We start from the raw sequence: 5,082 nt of genomic DNA, 5'->3' as shown, positions 1-5,082 counted from the left end.
TTTTCATTCCTCCATCGCAAATTTAATAGAGTGAAACAAAAAAAAAATGAGTGGCGTTTCATTTTAATAGCGCCCCACCCGCCTCAGGGAGACCTTTGAAGGGCGAGCCACCCTAGCAATCAATTGAGACCCTCGTCTATTCCATCCATCTCGCTCTAGCACGAACAATCGACTATCGTGCATCTCTATCTAAAACACGATTAAGAATGAAATTCACGAATATCGCCGCGAGTTATTTCGAATTTCTATAGAATTTTTGTGATTTGTTTCCTCGCGAATGAATGACATGAACTTTATGCTATGGTAATAAGGTTTTTTTTGGAAGGTTAGTATTTAAGTAACAGCATTTTATGTTGGTATTACAGATTGGAGTCGTGTCGACGAAAACCAGATTACATCGCGTTGACGCTTTGGGCGGGAAAATGAAAATAACTTGGAGAATTTACTGCTTAGTGCTTAGGCTTAGTGATAGTGATTTTGAATTTGGATTTCATGTTTTGTGTCCAAGTGATTCTCTAGATTTATATTTATCGTCTTTTTGTTGTGAAGTTTTGTTGTAGGTAATAGAAGTATTACCAGTATTACTTATTAAGTTATTCTTATATTTTATTAAGACCCAAACAGGCAGGCACACTCACATGTAAATAAATCTCTCATTAACTTTACACGTCTTGTTTAAATCTTTACATTTCAAAAATTCAAAAGGTATGTAATTTAGAAATGATAAAAATAAGTTTAAATAGGGGAAATATTGAATCTAGCTTTGTAACGTGTAATAAATAAGCTTAGAAACGCTGAAAAACTTTTCAGATTTGGCCGTCATAATCCTCGAAGGTAGGGGGAGTCCGGGAGACTTGCCCAGGTGGGAGAGTTGAACCACTTTCAATAACTTTTTAAATTAGGCGCCAAATTACGCCAAGTGGCAAACAAATGAACGCGCATAATCCGCCAATCACAAGCAACTCGAAATTTTGAGTGATAACAGACGCGTTCGACCGTGAGTTACGAAAAAGTGTTTTCATCGTCGCGGAGTGATTTTTTTTGGATCTATTGTTTTAATTTCTATGCACGCATTTATGAAGGTATGTATCAAACACCTACGTTATTGCATTACTAGATTATCATTTTTTGCCCTACATTCAGTGTTGTTCTCCAGTTGATAGTGGATTTGTTGGAAAAAATCAAGATTTGGCCTTGAGTCGGGTGTGGGAGAGTTGAACCAGTCTGCAGTCGGGAGACTTAAACAGTGGTTCAACTCTCCCTTTGCAGTTTGTGCACTATTTAAGTTAGTTTTTGTTTTGTTTCAGAAAGAAAATGCCATTTCAGTATAAGCCTAAGGAGGGTAGTCGTCACAGGAAACCGTTTACTTAGTCTGAGATTGAAAGTGCAGACAGAGAAATAAAGAGTGGCAATTCTATTCGTCAAATTTCAATCAAGTATGGGATAGACAGAACCACTTTACGACGGTATTACCTGTTAGGTGACCAAAAGTTAAGCCAATACAAATGCTCCCAGATTTTCAATGTAAATAAAGAGACATTGCTTGTTCGTTACTTATTGACCTGCAGTAAAAATGCACTTTGGCTTAACCAGAAAACAAGCAATGCAACTAACATTCGACTACGCCAATTTCATTGAATTATACCTCTAGTTCCACTTATTGAACCTATGTTAATTTTGCATGTGCCACATTTTTGAGACTGATAGCTATTCTTAGTTTATAGTTAAAAAATGTCTTTAAATTGGTTTTGTAGATTTATTTTTAGTTAGCAGTAGATACCTCAAAACGAGTATTTAATTAATAATAAAAGCGAATGTTATGTTAAGCAGTTGCTCTGAAAACATTTGGTTAATTGTCCGTATTTAAGCAAAAAGGAACCAACCAGCAAATACGCACTTCTGAGATATCAAAGGATTTACAAAAACATTTGCAGCTCTGTTAGATGAAGTAAAATTAATATTTATTTTATTTAAATTCATTGATAAATTACTTATTTAAGTATGTGTATATAAATTTGTTCTGAATACTCTTAAACTTTCTAGATAATTAAGAAAATGTGCATGTGGTTCCTTTTAACATTTATCAATTGATAGGTTTTCTCTTATACAAAAAAGAACCACAACCCAGGGATTTAATGATATAAATGAAACTATGTATTTATAATATCGTAATAAAGCTTTTATTAAAAAGATATATAAAATAATACATATAGAGGACGTTTATTCGACGTTATCATCAAATTGGATTTCGAAATCCACCTTGTCTAGTCCATCTATGTGGTCATCTATTGCATCATCACTAATAAGATTGTTATAAAAACTCTGTGCATATTGTGGAATGAGATGTAATATGGCCTGAATATCGCTTGAAGGTGAAGAAAGCTTCTCCAGAGGCATCGACGTATAAGGTTCTTCGTTATCTTCTGTAATAAAAAGAAAAAAGCTTTAAATCAAAACAATAAAGCCGCGTGGCTTTTATACGTAGATATATGGCGACAGCAAAATATAATTAGTTCTTATAAAGCCGTGTCCCTACTAGACGACTAAGTATGTTGTAGGTACATGCGCTATGTACAAAAAACTGGCTAAGTGCGAGTCGGACTCGCGCAACGAAGAGTTCCGTACCATTATCTATAGAAACGGCAAAAAATCACGGTTTATTGTATGGGAGCCTCTTAAATATTTATTTTATTCTGTTTTTTAGTATTTGTTGTTACAGTGGCATCAGAAATACATCATCTATGAAAATTTCGACTGTCTAACTATCACAGTTCATGAGACAGAGGGACAGACAGACAGACGGACAGCGGAGTCTTAGTAATAGGGTCTCGTTTTACCTTTTGGGTACGGAACCCTAAAAATCACACGCAACAGTGACCAAACCTAAAAAAAAATTAAATAAACTTGTTAAAATTTTCAATTTCGCGGGCTAGGGCCTTGTTCCGGTCAAAACAGTGGCAGCGCGACTTTTAAAATCAAACAAATTATTATATGCGCTGAATGTACTGTACTGAATCTGAATCTAAACGTATTTTACCAAAATAGTAGGTAGGTACCTAGATCATCGACAGTTGATTTTAAAACAGGGTTTAGTAGTTTCATCTCACAATGACAGATGAATCGTAACAAAATGACTCTTAATAATTCGACTCGCCTTCGTGAACAACAACAGTGTCGTTAAAATACGTAAATCCACACAGGATTCCTCTTGTACTTACTAATTAATGAACTATCTTTTTAAAATCACTCCACAATCGGGAATGAATCAAAAGTGGATAAAGCGTACATACCTGCATCTCATAGATTCAATAATTGTGGTTGGTGGTAATTGTCGTTGGTGTAAGTACCTACTTAAATGCATTAAATAAAACTACTTACCCGTTGTATCTTCATTATTATCTTCGGTGTTCGTCTCCAATGCTTTTCTTTCCAATTGCTTCCTTATTTATTTATTACTAAACATTTTCACATTTAATTTTAAAGGTAATTAACAAAAACAATAGAACTTACTTCGCGGAGAAAAAAAACGGCCGTCACGTATTCGAAATACTTAGCTGAATGTCACCTATATTGACAGATGTTCGACGTTTTACTTTAAAAATTGGAGTTTTGCACTTTGAGCTATTTAAGACGTAATGAAATACGTTGTTTAAAGATGAGAAGCATTCTGCATTGTGCACAAGTCAAGGCATTTGGTTCCGTATAGCGATGATGGGTTTCTGGATGTTTTACAATATTTATTTATGCATGATAGAACCGAATGCTTGTGGTTTTATTTTGCAATAAAAAATTACAATTAAATTATGAATTTATTTTACGCATAACCATACCATAGAAACCTGGTTCCATTTTGTGTATTAAAAATAATTGTTATTAATAGAAATATGTGTAATGTATAATGGTACCAAGTATCTGCGGATCTGTTTTGTATATAATGACATGATAGTATGACGTTTATTTGTATGAACAAAGCAGTCCCGTGGTGCTGTGGTTCGGTTTTGCTTCATATGTATTATTCGTTGTTGCTGGTGGTTCCTTTCTGCTTTTAGTATACCTTGTTTCCAAGGTAAAATTCATGTGGTTCTTGTTTGTATAAGAATTTAGACCACTTTTAAATGAGTATTCTTCAAGAAACGGAAAAAAGCAAATTTGTCGAGTGGTTCCATTTTGCATAAATACGGACAATTATTTTCACTAATTTGTTTAGAAGGTGATTATGAATATTCTATTTACTGATAAATGTGTCTACGTATAAATAATACATAAATAATGTGTAATATGCTTTATTTGTTTCATTTCTCCTCTCAAAAAAGGTATGGGCAAGTGTCCCGCATCTTATGAGCAAGTGTCCCACCGGTTGGGGAGACTTGAATCAAAACTCATTTTTCATTAAAACTTAGTTTACTGTCTTCTCCTTGCAATTTTTATTTTCAAAATGGTATAAAATCTTAGCCATATAATAAGGCTTCCTAATGGTATATAGATCTTAAAGCTCTCAAGGTCACTGATCAGATTTTATAGAGTTTTTAGTAAAAAGCGGTTCAAGTCTCCCGGACTCCCCCTACCTAAGCCTCGTTGATGATTTCAAATATAAAAATGCCCTATAAGTTTTGATAATGGATTTGAAATCAGCTTACAGTACCTAATCTACTTAAAACTTTGATTGGACCCGCTAGCGGGTCAAATAAAAAGAATCATCAAAATCGGTTCACCCAGTCGAAACTTATGAACAAATAAGTTAATATTTAGCTTTACTTATAATAAGAAGGTAGAGATTTTCTTTTATTCTCTTCCGAATTTCACCAAGATTGTAACAGGATAAAGAATACACAACAATACTCCGGGGCCCGGATAACAACCCGGATAATCAAATATGATTTTGACCCAACTCATTACCATTAAGTATAGTACTTTGAAGCTAGCTAATTACTTTTACTGGACGCCATATTGAATTTAGTTGGACTCGACATGTATGTGACCAAAATCTTTAATGGTATAATAAAAATATACCTAATAAAAAGGTAAGTAGGTAACGGAAGCACCGTTACTTACCACCATATTTAAAAAAAAACCTTACTTCAC

General features: G+C 34.0%; 1 long non-coding RNA gene across 1 annotated transcript; it reads right to left on the bottom strand.

The window, feature by feature from the left end:
• Positions 1–2,157: 2,157 nt before the first annotated feature.
• LOC123691440 lies at positions 2,158–3,942 on the bottom strand. Its single transcript, XR_006751400.1, has 2 exons — positions 3,379–3,942; positions 2,158–2,423 (listed from the first exon to the last, which is right to left on the bottom strand). It is a non-coding gene; the product is annotated as an uncharacterized LOC123691440 (long non-coding RNA).
• Between the last annotated feature and the right edge of the window lie 1,140 nt (positions 3,943–5,082).

Source organism: Colias croceus, chromosome 4, assembly GCF_905220415.1.
Source record: "Colias croceus chromosome 4, ilColCroc2.1".
Taxonomy (NCBI): domain Eukaryota; kingdom Metazoa; phylum Arthropoda; class Insecta; order Lepidoptera; family Pieridae; genus Colias; species Colias croceus.
The sequence above is the reverse complement of the archived record's forward strand: the minus strand, read 5'-3'. Positions and strand labels throughout refer to the sequence as shown.